Consider the following 24,832-nt stretch of genomic DNA (forward strand, 5'->3'; position numbering starts at 1 on the left):
TCATTGTCATCATCATCTAACTCGATGGATCCGGAGGCTTCACCATCATCACTTGAGCTTTCCATTTCTTCTTCCCCATCTTCCTCTTCTTCTTCTTCCTCACTCCCAACAACAATCTCCTCACCACCCATGTTAGGAGCATTAGAAAAGAATACTTTCCTATCCGCCCAACTAGGCAAAGGACGTGATGGGTCAAGTAGTCCTTGCTTAGCTAGGTGTAGGAGGGGCGGATATTGATCTCTATAGGCATTGACTCGGCCTTCATAGGCTTGCTTATGCATGTGTTGCATTAATTGAGTCAAGTAATCGTTACCTACCTCAACATCTTTGGGTCAGATTTCTTGGTAGGTAAACGGGTAGGGTGGAGTCACAATAGAGGAGGAGGAGGGCTCGACAATGGTTTCCCCATGTTGTTGCATGATTAACTCGGCTTCATCGGAGAGTGGAAGAAGATAATTTGGGCTTCGGACATTGAGTCGGCAAATCTTATTTGGTAGAATGAAGGACTTAGCATCTTTTGTGAGCCTTTCAAGTTTGTTTTCAAGGTTATCATTCTTGACCCAATGAAATTTGTTAATAAAAGTGGCTAGATCAATAAGGTTGCCTCCCCTAACCGGCTTGTAAGTCTTATTCTTGTTGAAATCCCGGTTAAAGTGTTTGTCTAACTAAGTTATCAATCCCCCATTCACAAAAAAAACTGCTCCTTCCTTACCATGGTCAATTGTAAGCCACCTTTCAAGTAAGAGTTGAAGTACATTATATTTCTTGGTGAACTTCTTGTCGACATTCATGGTTGACTCAAGGTAGATGAAATCGAGTTCGGTGAAATGATTTGTGCCTTTCCTTGCAATTAGAATATTTCCCACAACCTTATGCCATACCCTTATACCCGGATGGTGGACATAAAGGGCACGACACTCATGGAAGGGTTCAAATTTTCTTCCGGTCATTGCTTTCCATAAAGGGGCGGGGTCATATTTTGAAAGCTTTTTCACATAAGGAGAATGGTCCTCAAGACCAAACACCTTGCCAAACTCTTCCAAAGACAAATTTTTATCTACATTTTCAAGGCGGAATTCAACATTCCTTCGAGCCTCTACCTTAGTGATTTTCAATGAACTTATAAATTCCATGGTGAGCGAGGGGTAAGTTAATTCTTGCATGTCAAATAATGTAAGCAACCCTATAGACTCGAAGAAGTTCTTGGTCCTCTCAAGAACACCCAATTTGGCTAAAGCATCTTGACAAATAAACTTGGTGGGCAAAATTGTTTTCTTAGCAAGAGATATAAAAGCTTTCCTATGAGAATCGGATGTGAAAGTTACCTCCGGATATTCTTGTAATTTCTTAATAACCGGAATAGGAGTAGTAGCTTCCACCATAGGAGTAGGTACCTCTTGAATTTCTACTCTTGCTTGTTGTACCACTAAAGCTTTGAAAGCTTGAAGAGCTTGTTGACTCTTTGAAAGGTTTGATTTTGGAGGTGCCTTGTTTCCACCTTTAGTCCTTGCCATTGTTCTTCTCCTTGTTAAAAATGTATCAACAATCAAACTTTTGCTTGAATGCTCCTAGTATCCTTAAGCTTCAATGAATCCCTAATTGATTTAAGATTTTCGAAATTGCTTTGTAACCCTAGAAATTCGATTCAATTTTTGAGGATTTTGATGTTTGAATGGCTTTGTGTTGATAAAGGAGTAATTTTATTGTGTTTTGAGGAAGTTTGGATTTGATTTGGGTGAATTTTGTTGAGGAAAATGTGTTTTATGGATGAAGGGATTGAGGGTTTTGAATGTGTGTTTGTGTTTGAATAGAATGCAATGAATTGGGGAAGAGGGTTTAAAATCCCGTGTTATAGCATCTCAGCAGCTGCAGACGAGCGGATCTGGTGGAGACGCTCGGATTGTAGGTCAGTCAGCATTGAAATACCAAACCCGTGTTGAGACGAGCGACTTCTGGAGGAGACGAGCGTCTTTCTCGGGAGACAAGCCGATTCTGGTGGAGACGCGCGGATTGTAGGTCAAAGTGAAATCCCAATTTTTGAAGTAGCCAGGTTGCGCGGATTTTAAATCAGACGAGCGTCTTCTTGACTGAGAGGAGCATCTTCTCCTTGGGATGCTCGGATCTATAGTAAGTACGAAATTTTCCTTTCCAGCTCTGCCAAGACGAGCGTCTTACTGTCAGGACGCTCAGATCACTTCTGCACCTCACGGGTTCAGTTCCACCCGTGGGGATTCTTCATTCCCGTGTAATTTCTTCTTCATTCCTTTGGTCTTCATTGCAGGTGCACTACAAAGGCTCGGATAGCCTAGGCAATTGCTATCCCTACACTAGTCCAAACATTACATATCAAGAAACATTAAAGTACCTACCTCACTTTCTCTCATAATGATAACCTTGATCAAAACATAAAAATGTAAATAAAAAATTGACAAAAATGCAATACAAGAAGTAAAATGCAAGTTAAGGGGTTAGAATATTTACAAATGGTGGTTTAGGGAGGACTCCACCAAACTCTCATTCGTGTATGAGATGTCAAGGGGCATAGCTAAGGTGTTGTTGATGTTGCTCAACACCTTGTAGAAGTAGTCAAAGGCTTGTTCATTTTCATTTTAAAGATCTTCAATAGAGCTTTTCACATTGTGTTCTTCATTGTGGTGACTTGAGTCAAAATGATCACCAAAGCCTTGGTCTAGGGTCATAGCATTGCCAATGTAGGGGTTGACTAATCCTTCAAATTCATCATCCCATAGACCGCATACTTCACTAGCTTGCTTCCCAATAGTGTCATGAGTTAATGGAAACAACTCCTCTTCCTTGTTGGCATGGCCTATGAGGCCTTCTTCATTACTTGTCATGATTGATGGTGAGCTATTCAAGCTCTCATTTTTGTTGAAATTTTCTTGCTCTCCGGATAGAGCATTTTGAGGATTATCCACTTTCTTCTTCCATATGGGTAGTGATTCTTTACCCGTAGCTTGATCTTTGCATTGAGATGTCAACTTCTTCCTATCGCTCGGCTATAGTGATCAACCTTGAAACATGGCTCACGTAATCGAGGAGCTCTCATTGTCTTGTCAAGATTAAAAGTGATTGTTTCATCCCCCACTTCAAGTGTGAGCTCTCCATGTTTCACATCAATCACCGCTCCCACGGTGTGCAAGAAAGGTCTTCCTAAAATGATAGGAATGTTGAAATCCTCCTCCATGTCTATAATGACAAAATCTACCGAGATAAAGAATTTGCCCATTCTCACGGGCACATCCTCCCATATCCCTAGAGGTATCTTTCTTGATCGATCCACCATTTAAAGGGTAATATTAGTACACTTGAGTTCTCCCATTCCTAGCCTCTTGCATACCGAGTATGGCATGACACTTATACTTGCTCCAAGGTTACATAAGGCTTTGTTGATTTTAGTGTCGCCAATGGTGCAAGAAATAGAGAAGCTTCCCGGATCTTTGAGCTTTGGAGGTGAACTTCCTTGAAGAATAGCACTAGTCACTTTGGTGAAAGCGATAGTTTCTAGCTTCCGGATGGATTTCTTCTTGGTAAGAATGTCTTTCATGTACTTTGCATAGGCCAAAACATGATTGATCAATTCCGTGAATGGGATTGAGACTTTTAAGTTCTTCACAATTTCCATGAACTTTCCAAGTTGTTCATCAAACTTAGGCTTAGCTTGACGACTTGGGAATGGAAGTCTAATCACAATAGGCTCTTTTTCTTTAGCCTTCTCTTCATTCTTCTTCTTTGAAACTTCATGGATGGTGGTTTCTTCTTCTTCCTTAGAGTTCTCAACTCTTTTCTTATCACTAGCCTCCACAACTTCTTTATCAATTGGCTTCTTCGGCCCTTCATACCTTGTACCACTCCTCAAGTGGATGGCACTCACCGACTCGTGTCTTGGTGGATTACCTTAAGGTGGTAATTTACTCTTTTGTCTTTGAGAGCTAGAAGATGCTAATTAAGTCATTTGGGTTTCCAACATTTTGGTGTCGGCTAGTATGTTGTATGGTGATGTCTTTTGCTTGGCTATCTTTTTACATTTGAGTGAAAAATTCTTGTTGGTTATTGATGCAATCCCGCTAAGTGCTCACAAATTAAGATGTGGTCGTTGGTCACGGTCGAATCAAAACACAATTTATAGCTCCACAAACAACTCTACAATTAGTAAAGAGGCAAGTAAAGGTCGGATCCCAAGGGACGGGAGTTGAAATGAGATTTCTATTGCAACTAGTGGTGTCTAAGGGGTGTCACAAATTGGGTTGATGTAGAAGGTCACTAAACTAAAATAGCAATCAAAATAAACAAGTAAGATGAATTAAAGGGGTGTAAAGAATTGATTAAAGGCACTAGGGTATCATGGGATCATAGGGGAATCATGGGATATGATCATACAAACATGTTCTCAAATTATAAGCAAGCAATTATTGTTGTGATGGATTGAGTTGGGTTATATCTTACAATCTTAGGAAAGTTTGGGTCCCGGAGCCGAATCGATTAGATTGTACAACACCTACAAGTCGACTTAATCTTCCCTACTCAACAACATGCATGGTCTAATGAGACTCGAGTTGGGTTATGTCTTACAAGTCTCATTGAAAGGATAGGAGATGATAGTAAATGCAAGGATTCATAGGCTTAGCATTTCATCAAATATAACATGTGCATGAGTTGAGATCAAAACAAGCAAGCAAATAAAACATGAAAGCATATTAATTTAATCATGAATCATTCCCCATGTTGGTTTCCCCTAATCACCCATTAACCCTAGCTAAGAAACTACTCACTCATTATCATGTTGATCATGCTAGCAAGGTTGTCAATCATACTAACAATATGAAACATGATGAATAAATGAAAGTAATTAACAATAATTAAAAAGGGATTAAGAGATTATACCTACTAATGATTCCAATAATAAAGCAAAGATAAAAGAAGTACTTGAATGCTTGATTGAGAGGTTGTCAATCTCCCAACAATAACCCAAATAATCTTCAATTACCCAAAATAAAGGATGAACAAAAGAGAGATTAAAGGACTAAAACTTGGATTAAAACTTGATTAATACTTGATTACAATATTAAAGAGAGATTTGATTGATATTAACTACACTAATTATTGATAAGAAGAACATGCTCCTCTAATTAGACTAATGGGGTATTTATAGTGGAAATTAGGGAGGATGCATTAGGGTTAACTAAGGGCTAAACTAGTAATTACACTTTTTAGATTGAGCAAGGAGGAGCCGGTATTTTTCGAGAGAAGGGCTTCTTTCTTTGTAGCTTGGAGAAGACAATCCGTGCTGTGCTGGAATCCGGGCGGAATAGAGTCGGGACGGGCGGATTCTGGCGTTGGAATCCGAGCGGATTCAGGGGAATCCGGACGGATTGTGGAGGTGGAATCCGAGCGGATTAAGGCAAAGCCGCTCGGATTGTCTTCTTTGGGACGGACGGATTGGTGACAATCCGCTCGGATTGTCGATCAAGCAACAAATCTTCTTCTTTTCTTCCCTTTTCTTCATAAATTCCTTGGGGATTTCCTTGGGGACTCAAGGATCCTTTCTCAACTTTGCTCTTCTACTATAATATGTACAAAGGCCTTCTAATCTTGTCTCTCCTTGATGCTTGGTCATTGAATTCGATCAATTTAGTCTCGTTTTGCCATGAAAATGCAAGATTCTTACTCCTTTCCTACCAAGGGATCAAAATCTCAAAGAATATGCAAAACAAAGAACTAAAGATAAGAAATGACCCAAATAGGCACTAAAAAGCATGGGAACAAGGCTAATTCGGGGGCTAAATATGCGCCAATTATGGTCACATCAAATATCCCCAAACCGAACCTTTGCTCGTCCCGAGTAAAGAGGTGACAAAGACTAGGACCAATACTAACCTATCCTAATAATATAGCCGATATGAGACAATTAGCGGGTCTCACTCCGCCCCGTCAACTCACAACAAGACAACCATGAGGTAGGATGCCTTCTTGCAAGGCAAGGTGGGTCTTGCCAAAATGGCGACACATCCAAACTTTAAGCACAAAAACACATAATGGATGCATCTACAAAAAGAATAGCCACTTCCTCATCAAGTGGCGGAGGCACTAAAGAGGAACAAATTTAAGAGCATGTAATCCTTCACAAATACTAGTTCAACAAATTACTAAGTCTAAGAGGATGGCACTAAATCACCTCCAAATGGTGTTAGACTAGACTACTTTCGTCCTCAATTTCCAAATGCTTTCGTCAAGAGCGATCGGATGGTGGTGGAATGATGATCCCTATGATGCTAGTAGCATATGACATGACAAGTCTCGAATTCTCTACAAAAGTAAAGGTCATGGATCGTCCCAAGCTCGACCAAGTGGCTTGACAAAAGGCTTTTTGGGAATGAAATGCTCAAATCTTTATTCACAACGGGTGGATATGACTAGTATTCAAAATTGTCCTCATTTCACTTTCACATTTCAAAAATTTAAGATGGGGCTTGTCCCTTCCGGGCTAGTGTCCTTTGCTTTCGCCAATCGCTTATTAGGCAACCGGTTAACCTCTAGACAATAGCTTTTCGGGGTGATAGTAACTCTGTCTCTGGGCGGCCGAATTCACAACCGTATGGGGGCCCAATTCAATGGATCCCGCACCAAAGCACATCGAAGTGGTACGCCTCCATCAAAACAACTTAAATTTCTCAACAATTCATAACATTTGAGGTTTCCTTGGCATTACATTACTTCCACATGACAAAATTTCTTTGAAATGAGCACTTCAAGCTTATTGATAGAAAATATTTTTGGGTTGCCTTACCACAAGGTCAAACAAGGTCACCTAGACAAGTTAACCAAGTCCACATCGCATCTTGGGGTTGGATAGGTGACTCACATGCAAACCCTTGACTAGGCCTTGGGTCATGGGTCAAAAGACACTAGTATGACACTATCTAGGGTGTTTTACAACCATTCTAGTAGGCAAAGTCTTAAGTTGAACAAGTATTTGTAATGGCTTAGTTGCTCTTGTCAAAGTTCCTAAATAGGCATTTTTCAAAACATTTCTAACATGCAACTACATGCCATGATGCAACTAATATAAACATCCTAATGCAAGTGATTCTATCAACTAATATGACATATAAACTAAATGCAAGTCCTAAATTCACATTGTTATACCGCATCAATCAAAATAAAGCCACATAGTCATTAACATAAAGAGGAAAAAGGAGATTGGAAAGATCATACCATGCGGTCTTCAATATCCTCATGTCTCGGATGTGGCGTAGTCAATCAATGTGAACAAGGATAGAACAAACACAATATATACAAGACTACAAAAGGAAATAAACATGTTTTTGGGTTTTCAATTTTCAAATTTTTATGATTTTTTTGAAATTTTTCAATTTTTTTTTTTTTGGATTTTTGAATAAGAGTTAAATGTTAGAATTCCCATCCCCACACTAATATGGGCATTGTCTTCAATGGCCAAAATGATGGAAATTATGCAAAGATGATGCATGATTTCTATACTAAATGCAATCTACACTAAGCTATACTACATGATGCATGGTTTTTGTTATGACGGAAAGGATAATTTAGATTACCTCCCGTTGTGTATGCATTAACTTCCCCAAACCGAGTGAGACACTATTGCTAATGTCCAAGGATGGGTGTAGTTCATGCACACACTATGCTATGCATGAAACTAATTTGTCATTTTGGATTTTGAAAATGGGAACAATAGAATGAGAACACCTCAATGGTACTGAGGTGTGAGTCCTCTAATGGGGCTAGGACTACTCCAACAATGATCAAAATTATATAAAATACAAAGAGAGAAATAGACAAACCATGAGAGGGTAGGAGTCTCCAAGGCTTGCTAATCTTCCATCATGCTATCATCATCACTTCCCTCATGAGAAGTGGTCACATTGCCACTTTCCTTGTCATTTGCTTCTTCACTTTCTTCCTCATCTTCCTCATCTTCATCTTTACCATCCTTTTCTTCTTCACTTGCTTCTTCCTCAATATTATCATCAACTTCTTCATCATTTCCAACAACCTCATTGTCACCCAAAACGACCCTAGATGCACCCGGAAATAAGACTTCTCTATCCGCCCAACTAGGCAAAGGACAAGATGGATCAAGTAGTCCTTGCCTAGCTAAATGTAGGAGGGGTGGATATTGAGCCAAGTAGGCATTTTTCCGATCTTCATAGGCTTGCTTGTGCATTGCTTGCATGGGAAGAGTCACATAGTCTTTCCCAACTTCAACTCCTTCCGGTTTGAACTCTTCATACTTAAAGGGGTAAGGTGGTATGACAATGGAAGAGGAGGGCATTTGAAGATCACCCTTTTGTTGTTGAATGATATACTCGGCCTCTTTGGAAAGGGGAAGTAGATAATTGGTCCGCTGGACGCTTAGACGGCAAATCTTCGAAGGCAAGGTGAACGATCTAGCTTCACTAGTGAGCCATCCGTACTTAGTGTCAAGGGGGTTATGGGCAACCCACTTGAACTTGTGAATCATAGTATGCATATAAACAAGATGGCCACCCTCCTTTGCTTTGTACTTGTTATCCTTATTGAAGTTAGGATCAAAGTGCTTAGCTAGGAGTGTGACTAGGCCGCCATTGACAATAACGGTCGTGCCCTTCTTCCCACAATCAATGTTGAGCCATCTATCTACCAAGAGCCTCAAAGAATTGTAAGGCTTGGTGTGTACTCTTCCGATATTCAAAGCCGATTCAAGGAGAATAAAATCAAGTCTTGTGAAATGGTTGGTATCTTTCCTAGCAATTATGGTGTTACCCACGACCTTGTGCCATACTCTTATGCCCGGATGGTGGACCAAAAGAGCACGACTCGCATGAAAATCTTCAAATTTCTTCCCGGAGATTGCCTCCCAAAGAGGTTCGGGGTCATACTTTCCATAACTCTTAAAATAACTCGGTTCATCACTAAGACCAAAAATTTCACCCAATTCCCGAAAGGTAATGCGTCTACTAACGTTAGCTAGACGAAACTCGAGATTCTCCCTATTCTCAACTTTGGTGACTTTCAAGGAACTTAAAAATTCTAAGGTAAGGGAGGGGTATGTCAATTCCCTTGTTTCAAACAATTTCTTCAACCCCATGGCATTGAAAAAGGCTTTTGTTTGCTCAAGAACACCCAATTTTTCTAAGGTATCTTCACATATGAATTTGGTGGATTGTAATGACTTCATAGCAAACTTGACAAAGGTATTTCTATGGGTATCGGAAATAAAAGTTACCTCCGGATAATGCAAAAGTTGATTAATTACCGGAGTAGAAGGTGTTGTTGCTCCCATAGAAGGTTGTTGTTGTTGTTGCACTTCCAAGTTTGGTGTTGCTACCACCATAGCCAATGCTTTCTTTGTTTGAAGAGCCTTTTGCCTTTGTGAGAGTGCCTTAGCCTTTGGTGCCTTTGTTGCTCCCTTAGTCCTTGCCATTGATGAACTAACCAAGAAAAGAATGAAAAATCTTCAATTTGTAGTATGCCCAAATCGATTTGAAGGTGAAAGGCTTTGCCTTTATGAAATCAAAAATCGACTCAAAGGTTGAAGATTTTGTGCTTGGTTTTGATTTTTGTTGAAGAAGGAGTGATTGATTTGTTGTTGGAAGGATGATTTGATTTGTATTTGGTGAATGTTGTTGAGGGTTTTTGTTTTTGTGATGGAGAGGATGAGGGTTTTGATGTTGTGGGTAGTGTTTATGAATGAATGAATGAATGAATGAAGGTGGGAGGGGTTTTAAAGAGACCGAAATTTTCGAATCTGCAGGGGCAATCCGTGCGGATTCTTCCCAATCCGTGCGGATTCTGCTCTTTCTGGACTTTGCAAAACTCGCCTAAAGACGGGCGGATTGGCGACAATCCGCTCGAATTTGCTGAACACGGGACGGGCGGATTTGCTCAAAGACGGACGGATTTCAGTCTAGAAAATTTTGCTTGTTTCCCTCAGCTGCAAAGACGGACGTCTTTTTTACAAGACGGGCGGATTCTTCAAGACGGGCGGATTCTTCACAGGACGCCCGGATTCAGTCACAGTCAAGAATTTTTTAAAATTCAGCTCAGTTCAGGACGGGCGTCTTTTCGCAATACGCTCGGATTATCAAGATCGGCGGATTCTCAGGAATCCGCTCGGATTCTTCCCCTGTGTACACGGATTCAGTTCCATCCGTGCACACTGCATTTCCCATACCATTCTTCCATTCTTTCTTCAAGTCTTGTGTTCGTCATTGTGGGGGCACTACTAAGGCATGGATAGCCTAGGCAATAGCCATCCCCACACTAAGCTAAAAGCACTACACATCAATTGAAATCGTTAGTCCCTCCCTCACTTCTCTCAAACATGACAATTATTTTGATCAAAGTAAATAAAAATCCAAAGATGACAAAAATGCAATATAAGAATTGAAATGTAAGTTAGGGAGTTAGAAATATTTACAAGTGGTGGTTTAGGGAGGACTCCACCAAACTCTCATTCTTGATGAGATGTCAAGGGGGCATGTCCAAGGTGTTGTTGATGTTGCTCAACACCTTGAAAAAGTAATCGAAGGCTTGTTCATTATCATGGTAGAGGTTCTCAATAGACCGTGGTCCTTGTTGTTGGTCTTGATCGATGGCATTACCAATGTAGGGATTAAAAATCCCTTCAAATTCGTCGTCCCAAAGACCACAAACTTCATTAAGTTGATCATTGAAAATATCTTGCTTAGATGGAGACGACTCTCCCAATTTCTTCTCTTGGCCAATGAGGCCATCCTCTTCTTCATTGGTTGATTTTGATGAGCTTTCCAAGCTCTCCTTGTCACAATTCACTTGCTCTTTGAATGGAGCATCTTCAGTTTTTTTCTTCCATTGGAGTTCCGATTTCTTCCTTTCATCCTTTCGGCTATAATGATCAATCATGAAACATGGTTCATGCAAACGAGGAGCTCTCATAGTCTTGTCAAGATTAAAAGTTATGCTTTCATCTCCCACTTCTAGAGTGAGCTCACCATGTTTCACATCAATCACCGCACCGGCGGTGTGTAGGAAAGGTCTTCCTAGGATGATTGGAATGTTGGAATCCTCCTCCATATCAACAATGACAAAGTCCACCGGGATGAAAAACTTCCCAATTCGCACGGGGACATCTTCCCATATCCCTAACGGTGTCTTCGTCGATCTATCGGCCATTTGGAGTGTGATATTGGTGCATTTAAGCTCTCCCATCCCCAACCTTTTACTCACCGAGTACGGCATGACACTCACACTAGCCCCTAGATCACATAAGGCTTTGTTGATCGTCGTGTCGCCAATGGTACACGGTATTGAGAAGCTTCTCGGATCCTTTAACTTTGGAGGTGAACTCCCTTGAAGTATTGCACTACTCACCTTAGTGAAGGCGATAGTCTCAAGCTTCCGGATCGACTTCTTCTTTGTGAGGATATCTTTCATGTATTTTGCATAGGCCGGCACGTGATTGATTAATTCCGTGAAAGGAATTGAGACTTCCAAATTCTTCACAATCTCCATGAATTTTCCAAGTTGATCATCAAATTTGGGCTTGGCTTGACGACTTGGAAAAGGGAGTCTAATCACAATGGGCTCCTTCTCCTTGGCCTTGTCTTCATTTTTCTTTGAACTTTTCTTCCTTTGATGATTCTCCATCTTTGGTGTTTTGCACAATTTCTTCCTTTTCACTAGCTTCCACAACTTCATCCTCAACTTGCTTCTTCGGTGCTTTATACCTTGTACCACTTCTCAAGTGAATGGCACTAACCGTTTCATGTCTAGGGGGATTACTTTGAGGTGGTAATTGCCCCTTTTGTCTTTGTGAGCTTGAAGATGCTAGTTGAGTCAATTGTGTTTCCAACATCTTGGTGTGAGCTAGAATGTTGTTGATGGTGGTTTCCTTTGCTTGGCTATCTTTTTGCATTTGAGTGAAAAATTCTTGTTGATTCTTTTGCATTTGGAGGACCGCTTTTTGGACATCAAAACCTTGGTCATTTTGGTGATTGTATGGATTTTGATTTTGGTAACCTTGGTTTTGATTGTAAAAGGGTCTTTGATTTTGGTTTCTCATGGGTGGTGGAGTGTATGTTGTTTGAGGGTTTTGAACATTTTGGCTTTTGTATGAGAGATTTGGATGGAATTTGGTGTTTTCATTGTAAAAGTTGGAATAAGGGGTACCACTCTTGTATGCTTGGAAAGCATTCACTTGTTCATTTGTTCCCCTACATTCACCTTGGTCATGTCCCAAAGTTCCACAATTCTCACATATCCCACTTGGGATTGATGAGGATGCCGTCATGGCATTAACATGATGCTTTGATGATTTTGAGTTTTCCTCAAGTCTAGCCATAGCTTGTTCAAACTTCAAGTTGATTGTGTCATTGTGAGCACTAAGTTGAGCACCCAACTGAGTAACGGAGTCCACTTCATGCTTTCCTCCTCTAGTAGCCTTGCGAGGTCTACTATATTGTGAGTTATGGACCGCCATTTCCTCAATCTTGTTCCATGTTTGATTGTCATCAACTTCGGTGAACATTCCATTTGATCCCATATTGAGAATGTTCCTAGAATCTTCATATAAACCATTCCAAAATTGTTGTACCAAAAACCATTCGCTAAGTCCATGGTGAGGACATGAGCGACAAATTCCCTTGAACCGCTCCCAAGCTTCATACAAAGACTCTTCATCCCTTTGCTTAAAACCCGTAATTTGAGCTCTTAGCATGTTAGTCTTTTCCGTTGGGAAGAATTTTTTGTAGAAAGCTAGAGCCAACTTCTTCCAAGAATCTATTCCAAGGGTGGCCTTATCAAGGCCCTTCAACCATTGCTTCGCGGTGCCGATTAAAGAGAAAGGAAATAAGACCCATCTAATTTGGTCTTGAGTCACGCCCGTTTGAGAGATAGCATCACAATAGTCTCAAAAGGTTTCCATATGAGAATGAGGGTCCTCACTAGGCATCCCCCCAAATTGGCTCCTCTCAACTAATTGGATGAAGGCGGACTTGGCAATAAAATTTCCGGTTAGATGTTGCGGTGTAGGAGTACCATTAGGTAGATTCTCCTCGTTGGGTACGGAGTGTGATGAGAATTTTGGCATTGTAGGTGGATTTTGTGGGGTATTGTGTAATGAGTTTTCTTCTCCTTCTATTGCGAAAGGATTGACAAACTCACTAGTGGGTTGAACAACTTTACTAATACCTCTTAAATTCCTCCTAACAAGTCTCCTATTGTTTGTCAAGGTTCTTTCGATTTCACGGTCAAAAGGTAACAAATCACCTTGTAACCTTCTAGACATGCAAAATATCAAACAACTCGAAAACAATTAGAACAAACCTTGAGGAGTTTTACTTACACAACTAAAAACAATAAAAAGAAATCTAAATCAAACAAACACCGTCCCCGGCAACGGCGCCATTTTTGATGCGATCCCGCTAAGTGCTCACAAATTAAGATGTGGTCGTTGGTCACGGTCGAATCAAAACACAATTTATAGCTCCACAAACAACTCTACAATTAGTAAAGAGGCAAGTAAAGGTCGGATCCCAAGGGACGGGAGTTGAAATGAGATTTCTATTGCAACTAGTGGTGTCTAAGGGGTGTCACAAATTGGGTTGATGTAGAAGGTCACTAAACTAAAATAGCAATGAAAATAAACAAGTAAGATGAATTAAAGGGGTGTAAACAATTGATTAAAGGCACTAGGGTATCATGGGATCATAGGGGAATCATGGGATATGATCATACAAACATGTTCTCAAATTATAAGCAAGCAATTATTGTTGTGATGGATTGAGTTGGGTTATATCTTACAATCCTAGGAAAGTTTGGGTCCCGGAGCCGAATCGATTAGATTGTACAACACCTACAAGTCGGCTTAATCTTCCCTACTCAACAACATGCATGGTCTAATGAGACTCAAGTTGGGTTATGTCTTACAAGTCTCATTGAAAGGATAGGAGATGATAGTAAATGCAAGGATTCATAGGCTTAGCATTTCATCAAATATAACATGTGCATGAGTTGAGATCAAAACAAGCAAGCAAATAAAACATGAAAGCATATTAATTTAAGCATGAATCATTCCCCATGTTGGTTTCCCCTAATCACCCATTAACCCTAGCTAAGAAACTACTCACTCATTATCATGTTGATCATGCTAGCAAGGTTGTCAATCATACTAACAATATGAAACATGATGAATAAATGAAAGTAATTAACAATAATTAAAAAGGGATTAAGAGATTATACCTACTAATGATTCCAATAATAAAGCAAAGATAAAAGAAGTACTTGAATGCTTGATTGAGAGGTTGTCAATCTCCCAACAATAACCCAAATAATCTTCAATTACCCAAAATAAAGGATGATCAAAAGAGAGATTAAGGAACTAAAACTTGGATTAAAACTTGATTAATACTTGATTACAATATTAAAGAGAGATTTGATTGATATTAACTACACTAATTATTGATAAGAAGAACATGCTCCTCTAACTAGACTAATGGGGTATTTATAGTGGAAATTAGGGAGGATGCATTAGGGTTAACTAAGGGCTAAACTAGTAATTACACTTTTTAGATTGAGCAAGGAGGAGCCGGTATTTTTCGAGAGAAGGGCTTCTTTCTTTGTAGCTTGGAGAAGACAATCCGTGCTGTGCTGGAATCCGGGCGGAATAGGGTCGGGACGGGCGGATTCTGGCGTTGGAATCCGAGCGGATTCAGGGGAATCCGGACGGATTCTGGCGTTGGAATCCGAGCGGATTCAGGGGAATCCGGACGGATTGTGGAGGTGGAATCCGAGCGGATTAAGGCAAAGCCGCTCGGATTGTGCTGCTGCGGGACGGACGGATTGGTGACAATCCGCTCGGATTGTCAGTCAGCAACAAATCTTCTTCTTTTCTTCCCTTTTCTTCATAAATTCCTTGGGGATTTCCTTGAGGACTCAAGGATCCTTTCTCAACTTTGCTCTTCTACTATAATATGTACAAAGGCCTTCTAATCTTGTCTCTCCTTGATGCTTGGTCATTGAATTCGATCAATTTAGTCTCGTTTTGCCATGAAAATGCAAGATTCTTACTCCTTTCCTACCAAGGGATCAAAATCTCAAAGAATATGCAAAACAAAGAACTAAAGATAAGAAATGACCCAAATAGGCACTAAAAACCATGGGAACAAGGCTAATTCGGGGGCAAAATATGCGCCAATTATGGTCACATCAGTTATTTTACATTTGGAGGACCGCTTTTTGAACATCAAAGCCTTGGTCATTTGTTTGATTGTAAGAGGGTTGATTTTGATAACTTTGGCTTTGGTTGAAAAAGGGTCTTGAAGCTTGATTTCTCATTGGGGGTGGGGTTTATGTGGGTTAAGGGTTTTGAACATTTTGGCTCTTGTATGAAAGATTTGGGTGGAATTTGGGATTCTCATTGTAATAGTTGGAATAAGGGGTGCCACTCTTGTATACTTGAAAAGCATTCACTTGTTCACTTGTTCTCCTACATTCACTTTGTTCATGTCCCAAAGTTCCAGAACTCTCACATACTCCACTTGGAATTGAGGATGATGCCACCATAGCATTAACATGTTTGGGTGATTTGGAAGCCTCTTCAAGTTTAGCCACGGCCTTCTCAAACTTTAAATTGATGGTGTCAATATGAGCACTTAGTTGAGCACCCAATTGAGTGATGGAATTGATGCGTGTCTAAAATATGATGTTTTACACCCTCTTTTACACGCATTTCAGAGCTCATTTGTGTAGTTTATGCTACTATTTTCCCTATTTCCGTCTACTTTCGTGTTTTTGTATAATATTGCAGAAATGTGAAGAATCCAGCGGAAATCGAGCTGAATCCGTCCCTAAGTACATAGCATTGTATTTTACATGGAGCAAAGACTCGGGAAGCGAACTTGGTGTGCGTAGCAAGGCCTGAAAGATATATTTGCGAGAGTTTCTGAAGGGGATTACCAGCTACAGTGGTCTATAGACTGACCTACATGGTTATAGACTGTCAGAATGCTGAACAGAAGTCTGCAGGAAAGAGGAGCAGTCGATCGACTGATGTCATTGGTCGATCGACCAGAGCACGATTTTCAGAAGCTACTGTACAGCGGAGGTTGGTGTATCGACCGAGTCTTATGGTCGGTCGACCACCTAGCAAGCTGACGGAAACTAGAAGACGTGACAAATCCCATTATAATTAGGTTATGAGGATTAGGTTACGTGATAATTCCTTTATAACGTGATTCAACTCCTCTGTTTTGATTATCTAGTTCCTATCATACATATCTTTAGTTTAGATACAATCAAATACATTAGCCATTCGTAGTTTAGAATTCTCCATAAAGTTCGCACCTTACCTTCGGATTCATCGCTTGTTCCTTTCTTCGGTAATTCTAGTCCTTTAATTTCAGTATTATTTTATTCGTTTCGTTAGTATTAGTTCTTGCTAGATAGAATCTCAAGCCCTAGTTACAGTTTTATGCGAATTCATTCATTCAATTATTTCAATTATGCAATCCATTATGCTTATTATCAAATTAGTTCTTGTCATTTGCGTAAATATGTCTAGCTAAATACCATGTGCTAAGATGTAGGGGATCTTTAGCGTAGATGGCGTAGAATAGGTGACCCCGAATTAGGGCATGGTCTATCGGCTGGCTTAACTGGTCGATTGACTATGCCGTGTGGTCGGTCGACTGAAGTAGTTGGTCGATCGACCAGACCCGTGTCTGATTAGCATCGTTTGATTCATTAAGTGCAATATTTAACAATGAGACCGAGAGGAGACTTGTTAGATACTTAGTTTTGACCAACCCGTAGATCAAGAGATAGGGGAGGGCATTAATTAATGAATTAAGACAGCTAAATTGCTGAGATCGAAAGATAAGTAATTTAGGCTTTAGGAATCACTTTTCAGGGCGAGAGCTAGCATTAGTGAGACTTAGAGACTTGTAGCATAGGTCGAAAGGAGCTACTAGTTAACTTGGACCGAGAGGACTTGTTTTAGCCATCCTACGCGACTGTATTTCGGACTTAGCATTTCTTTTATCATTGTTTACATCCTTTATTACTTTTATTTGCTTATTTAGTTTATGTTATTAGATTTAGATTTAATTCATATCAAAACCCCCTCAAACTGTTACCCTTAGACTAAAATTAAAAGCAACTATTATCTCCCTACCTCCCTGCAGATCGACCCTTACTACCGCTTGCTAGTTGTAGTTTGGAAATTATAAATATTATTTTTGATACTCACATCGACAGGTATCAAATTTTGGCGCCGTTGCCGGGGAGGCAGCGCTAGTTTTCGTTGTTTATTTATTTTAGTCTTTTTCTTAGTTTAAGGAACTTTTTGTTCCTTAAACTTTTCTTATCTTCTTGTTGTAGTTTATTCTTATGCGCAGAGCTCAAAATGGCGAATTATTTCCCCTTAATCTCGAGTTAGAGAGGACCCTGCGAGTTAAGAGAAGGCTATTTCAAGAAGCACATTCCGAGGAAGAGCCTAGTTCTCGGTCTAGTTACTACGAGAACGAGTTATTTGAGGGGGATTCACCTTCATCTCCTATTTCTGCCTCATCAGCTGAGACCGTCACATCTGCAGATATGGCTGAAGAAGCTAGTATAGCCAGTCACTCTGAGCCAAAAGCTGAGAATCTCTATAAGGGATTCGCGTTTCCAGCTGGGACGGATAGGAAATTCGAAGCGAAACCATCCTATATTAACTTGGTTGAGAGAAACGAATTTGGGGGAGCTGAAAATGAAGATGGAGCTAAACATATGGAGATATTCACTGACTACTGTTGTTCCATACCCCCACCAGCAGGTGTGACCCAGGACCAGATAAAAGAGACGATGTTCATCTTCTCGCGCCGTGATGCTGCTAGGGAGTGGTACCGAGATCTGGATCGAGCTGCTAATGGGATTACTGATTGGAACTCGCTGGCCCTGGCATTTATAAAAGATATTTCTCTGCATCGAAGACCAATGCGATTAGAGCTCAGATCACGACTTTTAAGCAAGGACCTAATGAAGATTTTCATGAAGCTTGGGTTCGTTTCAAGAGGCTGGTGCGATCTATTCCACACCATAGGTTCGAGCAATGGAGCCTTTGCAATCAATTCTATAATGTGCTTTATGATGATTAGAGGGCTATCCTGGATGCTGCAGCTAATGGCAGATTCCAGGAGAATGTTGGAGAAACTAAGGGGTGGAAGATTATTGAAGATATGGCCACCCATAAAGCTGAGCATGGAAACTCCAGGGAAAATCAAAGGAGAGCTGCTGAATATCCTTCTGTAGCTGCATTAGAGGCTCTTACGGCAAGATTTGATAAGTATGAGCTAGGAGGAGGATCTCAAAAGGGAGGTATTTACGAAGTGAATGCCGTTTCAGACGGTCCTTTTTCATGAAAGAGGTGTGGAGGAGATGGACACGTTGCAGATTTCTGTATCAGTCCCAACGAGGTTTGTGCTGCTTTTCAACATTATAGGCATACCAACACTTATTTTGAGCCGAATGTTCATCCAAACTTGAGGTGGAGTATCCAGGATGTCCAAAATCCGACTCCACCTCCGCAGCAGCAGAATTATGTGCCCCCTCATAAGCAGCAGCAGTCGTATCAGAAACCACCCTATGTACCTCAGCAGCAGTCTCAAAGTTCTGAGGCTTCTGAGCTCAAAAACATGTTTCAGCGCTTGACGGGAATGCTGCAGAAGGAATATCAGGCTAGAGAGGCTAGTACAAAGATGTTGGGAACTCAGATTGCCCAGTTAGCAGGTAAATTTGCTACTAGAGCTCCGGGGCATTTACCGTCGCAGCCGGATCAGAAAGGGACCCTGAATGCAATCACATTAAGGAGCGGGTCTACCCTCGCTGGAACCGTTACTGTAGGGTATGAACCCGAGGGAGTTATGGTTGAAAAAGGTGGAAAAGCTGCTGGAAAAGGAAAGAAGAAAAAGAGCGAGAAAAAGACGAACAACAGCGATCATGGTCGATCGACCGCCATACCCAGTCGATCGACCACCCCTTATTCCTCAGCGACACTTTCTGACCTTTTTGCTCATTCTGGAAACGAGGAGATCAGTAGAACGACCGACCCCACTGGTCGATCGACTGATGATGTTGCTGATGTCGAACCGTTTCGTCTTCAAATGCCAGATAACTTGAGGGACCACTTATTTCGGGGTACGACGGCTCCGAAATTAGTGAGGCAAGATCCAAATGCTGATGGATCAGTTCCGATTCCAAAGTATGACCCTACGACGGTTAATGGTTCATTCCTGAGACGGTCTAAAGAAGGTTCGAGCTACAAAAAGGACAAAGTAGTGGATTTTCAGCCTAAGTCCACTGATGCCGGTATGAGGGACCTAGAGGAAAGGGCAAAGCTACTTTTGACAGCCCCTTATCCAGAAAAACTAGTGCCAACCAAAGATGAGGTAACGTTTGGTAAATTCAAGGATTTAGTGCGTAATCTTAATGTGCAAATACCTTTCTTAGAGCTAGTTAATCAAGTACCTGCATATATGAAGTTTATGAGATAGTTGCTAGCTAAGAAAAGGTCTTTGAATGATGTCGAGTATGTGCATTTAATTGAGGAGTCTAGTTCATACCTAACTCACACTACTGCTCGTAAACTGTCTGACCCAGGTAGTTTCTCTGTTCCCTGTAATATTGGTACCTTCTCAATTGAGAAGGCATTATCTGATTTAGGGGCTAGTGTCAGTGTTATGCCTTTGAGTCTGGCTAAGAAATTGGGATTAACTAGATTTGCTATTACTGACATGACTGTGCAAATGGCTGACCGGTCTGAGATGCGACCGATAGGTGTTTTAGAGAATGTGCCCGTGCAAATTGGGAAGTTCTTTTTCCCCGTTGATTTTGTTGTTTTGGACATTCCTGAAGATGTCAACACCCCAATTATTTTGGGAAGACCATTTCGCACACCGCTTTGGTCTTTGTAATTGATGTGGGGGGAAAGAACTTTGACCTTTAAGGTAGGGAAACACTCTATTATGTTTGCCCAGTCCCCTAGGAAGAAGGACCCTATGTGGCCAGTTACTTGTAATGTGATTTCTGAAAAGAAATCTTATTTTGTGCTTTCTGATATGCCTACTTTAGTACCTGTGCCTATTCCTGTTGTGACACCTCCGCCCCAGATTGGAAGCAAATTGGAGGACAATTCTTCTTTTTTAGATATTGCAGGAAATGGTTTGGGGAAGGAAGAGTCGTTCATTGCTCCAGCTGTGAAGGAGCCAATCGTTCAAAGAGGCAGTCTAGGATGTCTTAGTTATGGCACGGATGAGGAGCCAGATGAGGAGCCCAAGAAGGCGCCAGTTCGAGTTACAGTTTCAGACTTGGAGCTTGAGACTGCTGAGGATGTCCAAGTGTGGGAAGATGCTTCTGATGTTGACCCGTCGGACAATGTGGTGGATTGGAGTGCTAAGAGGTTGAGCACCGTGGAGGGTACTTCATATAGTCAGAAGCCATGGTCGGAGATTTTCCGCATTTTTCGCGGATGAACCCTTTTATTTCATAAGTTTTAGACACTTTTATTGCATTTTTTTTTAGACTTTTTATTGCTTTGGTTTGCGCGAGACTTTGCTTTAATTTGGTTTGCTTAGGATTTATTTAGGCTTTAGACTGTTACTTTGGGTTTTGCGCAATTTTGGGCGCGTTATTATGTGTATTTGCAGGTTCATAGACTATATTAGCTCAATCTATTGAGCTAATTCGAAGAAATCAGAAACTTACAGCAGGTATCTTGGTCGATCGACTGGCCTGTGTGGTCGATCGACTATACCGCGACACCAGGGCTTTTGTTCCTGTTGCCCCGGTCGATCGACTGTCTGCTATAGTCGATCGACCGCTTCCCGCTGCTGTACCTATTCACGACCATTCCCCTGCTGTGTTTGGTCGATTTGCGGAGTTGAGGGAGTCTTTCCACCACTTTATTCTCTGTTTTCTTCTGTTTTCTTATTTTGCACATATTTTTGCGTTTCGTAAATTGTTTTCTCGGAATTACGCGCGGTACTTTTGTTTCTTTTCAGGTACCTATGGTAGCACTGCTAGCTACTGAAACCTCCTAGCTCACATTGGTTTGGGGAGGTTTCCTTCTGCGCTTAAAGTCTTTGTGAGTTTCCGAGTCACCTTTATGTCTTATTTAGATAATTTTTCGCAAATTCCCATTTCCTTTGCTTATCTTCATTATATGATTTTGCACAATGGGGACATTGTGTGATTTGGTTTGGGGAAGGGTTTTGCATTGCATTCACATGTTTTATTACATTTCTGTTTCACGTTTATTACATTTCTGATTGCATTGTATTTATTTCCTATATATACAGAAAATCCAAAGCATTGTATTTATTTCCTATATATACAGAAAATCTAAAAAAATTGAAAAAAATTCAAAAAACTGCACGTTTCTTTTAGCATATAGGTTGAGTCGGAACGGTAGTATTTTAATGATGACATTGCATTTGCAGCTGTTTATGCCTAAGCCGTTCTTAATTGACATGTTATTAGTAGAATCACATATGCATACCTACGAGTTTTTGTTAAAATATTTGCTGGATTATAGACTTGACCTGAATTTTGGCAACCTACTTATAATTTCTAAGGATTAGAGCTCATATAACTGGTGTCATTTGTGACCGGTTTCATGTAGGATTGTGAGTAGTTACTCCTTGCATATCATGTATCATTAATTTGCACATTTATGAAATTCAATTGCTTTTTGCCTGCATATATTCGGGTTAGTGGTTGGTGTCACATGCAGGGAGGTGCTTACAATTTCCCCTTTATTTCATTTTACCCATTGAACTCCACATTAGCCAAATTTGCCTGTTGACCCTTAGCTACATCCAAATTTAGCCTGCCTTGTCAAGCTAGTATAATGTATGCTTTTGCGGTATATAATTTATTGTGCCAAGCTTGGTCTGTATTGCGTTATTTGGATATGGTAGAAAAGAATGAAGGAGGATGAAAGAAAGAAACCGTGAAAGGAAAAGATGTTGTTTGTAAACGGTTTCACTCCTATGCTTTATTTACATTTATTGAGGAGTATTTTCAGTTCGGTTTGGTTAGTTTTGAGCCAAATGAAGGGCGCATGTGCTTAATCCTATAAGTGAGTTGGAAATGGATGTTGTCATATGGTTTTGTTTAGGTACTAGCTTGGCCGCCTATACCTCCACATTTCCATAAATGTTTTGCCTTTTCTCACCCCTTGCCTCACTTTACCATATTTTTGTAAGCCCTCGGCTGTGACAGGACCTTGTTTGGTTGGAATGTATGTACGGTAGTTAGAATTGTCTATCATATTAGTTGCATGCATGATTATGTGGGTCGTAGTCTAGGTGAGCGGCTATTTCTCTTCTTCTCTTACATATATATGCTTACCCTTTGCTTCATGAGAGAAGAGTGACCCGTGAGAGTCCAATTTTAAAGGTCTTGCAAGGTCGACGGTTCAGCTTTATTTTTAACGACTACATAACTCGTTTGCATGATTCATATTGCTAATTGATTGTTAGTTGTTGCATTAAACTAGTTTAGGCTTTACAGTTTGCATTTCGCTCTGAGATTGAACTCGTTCCATTTGGTCCTAGGATCGAGTCTAGTTCTTGCTTGGGGACAAGCAAGAGTTTGGTTTGGGGAAGTTTGATGCGTGTCTAAAATATGATGTTTTACACCCTCTTTTACACGCATTTCAGAGCTCATTTGTGTAGTTTATGCTACTATTTTCCCTATTTCCGTCTACTTTCGTGTTTTTGTATAATATTGCAGAAATGTGAAGAATCCAGCGGAAATCGAGCCGAATCCGTCCCTAAGTACTTGGTGCACGTAGCAAGGCCTGAAAGATATATTTGCGAGAGTTTCTGAAGGGGATTACCAGCTACAGTGGTCTATAGACTGACTTACATGGTCTACAGACTGTCAGAATACTGAACAGACATCTTTAGGAAAGGGGAGCAGTCGATCGACTGATGCCATTGGTCGATCGACCAGAGCACGATTTTCAGAAGCTACTTACAGCGGAGGGTGGTCGATCGACTGGGTCTTGTGGTCGGTCGACCACCTAGCAAGCTGACGGAAACTAGAAGACGTGACAAAGCCCATGTTAATTAGGTTATGAGGATTAGGTTACGTGATAATTCCTTTATAACGTGATTCAACTCCTCTGTGTTGATTATCTAGTTCTTATCATACATATCTTTAGTTTAGATACAATCAAATACATTAGCCATTCGTAGTTTAGAATTCTCCATAAAGTTCGCACCTTACCTTCGGATTCATCGCTTGTTCCTTTGCTTCGGTAATTCTAGTCCTTTAATTTCAGTATTATTTTATGCGTTTCGTTAGTATTAGTTCTTGGTAGATAGAATCCCAAGCCCTAGTTACAGTTTTATGCGAATTCATTCATTCAATTATTTCAATTATGCAATCCATTATGCTTATTATCAAATTAGTTCTTGTCATTTGCGTAAATATGTCAAGCCAAATACCCTGTGCTAAGATGTAGGGGATCTATAGCGTAGATGGCGTAGAATAGGTGACCCCGAATTAGGGCATGGTCGATCGACTGGCTTAACTGGTCGATCGACTATGCCGTGTGGTCGGTTGACTGAAGTAGTTGGTCGATCGACCAGACCCGTGTGTGATTAGCATTGTTTGATTCGTTAAGTGCAATATTTAACAATGAGACCGAGAGGAGATTTGTTAGATGCTTAGTTTTGACCAACCCGTAGATCGAGAGATAGGGGAGGGCATTAATTAATGAATTAAGACTGCTAAATTGCTGAGATCGAAAGATAAGTAATTTAGGCTTTAGGAATCACTTTTCAGGGCGAGAGCTAGCATTAGTGAGACTTAGGGACTAGTACCATAGGTCGAAAGGAGCTACTAGTTAACTTGGATGGAGAGGACTTGTTTTACCCATCCTACGCGACTGTATTTCGGACTTACCTAGGATTGTGTGCCATCGCAGCTATAGTGAACCGACCGTCTTAGCATTTCTTTTATCATTGTTTACATCCTTTATTACTTTTATTTGCTTATTTAGTTTATGTTATTAGATTTAGATTTAATTCATATCAAAACCCCCCTCAAACTATTACCCTTAGACTAAAATTAAAAGCAACTATTATCTACCTGCCTTCCTGCGGATCGACCCTTACGACCGCTTGCTAGCTGTAGTTTGGAAATTATAAATATTATTTTTGATACTCATATCGACAGGTATCAGTAATCTACCTCATGTTTTCCTCCTCTAGTAGCCTTTCGAGGCCTACTATATTGCGAATTATGAACCACCATTTCTTCCAATTTGGCCCATGTTTGATTGTCATCAACTTCGGTAAACATACCATTAGATCCCATATTGAGAATGTTTCGGGAGTCTTCATATAGACCGTTCCAACATTGTTGCACAAGGAACCACTCGCCAAGTCCATGGTGTGGACAAGAACGACAAGTGTCCTTAAATCTCTCCCATGCTTCATACAATGATTCTTCATCCCTTTGTTTGAACCCGGTGATTTGGGCTCTCAACATGTTAGTCTTCTCCGGAGGATAGAATTTCTTGTAGAAAGCAAGTGCCAATTTCTTCCATGAATCAATACCAAGAGTAGCCTTGTCTAGGTTTTAAACCATTGTTTCGCGGTACCAATCAAAGAAAAAGAAAATAAGACCCATCGGATTTGGTCTTGAGTAACTCCAGTTTGAGAAATCGCATCACAATAGTCACAAAAAGTCTCCATATGTGAGTGAGGGTCTTCACTAAGCATCCCCCCAAATTGACTTCTCTCAACTAGTTGTATGAATGTGGATT

At 40.6% G+C, this 24,832-nt stretch overlaps 2 non-coding genes across 2 annotated transcripts; both read left to right on the forward strand.

The window, feature by feature from the left end:
* The first annotated feature begins 12,626 nt into the window (after window positions 1–12,626).
* On the forward strand, window positions 12,627–12,733 carry LOC141602923 (small nucleolar RNA R71). Its single transcript, XR_012524827.1, has one exon. It is a non-coding gene; the product is annotated as a small nucleolar RNA R71 (small nucleolar RNA).
* An 11,715-nt stretch (window positions 12,734–24,448) lies between these two features.
* On the forward strand, window positions 24,449–24,555 carry LOC141603632 (small nucleolar RNA R71). The gene has a single exon (XR_012525494.1). It is a non-coding gene; the product is annotated as a small nucleolar RNA R71 (small nucleolar RNA).
* Window positions 24,556–24,832: the final 277 nt, after the last annotated feature.

The sequence above is a fragment of the Silene latifolia genome, chromosome 9 (genome assembly GCF_048544455.1).
Source record: "Silene latifolia isolate original U9 population chromosome 9, ASM4854445v1, whole genome shotgun sequence".
In the NCBI taxonomy this organism is placed as follows: Eukaryota; Viridiplantae; Streptophyta; class Magnoliopsida; order Caryophyllales; family Caryophyllaceae; genus Silene; species Silene latifolia.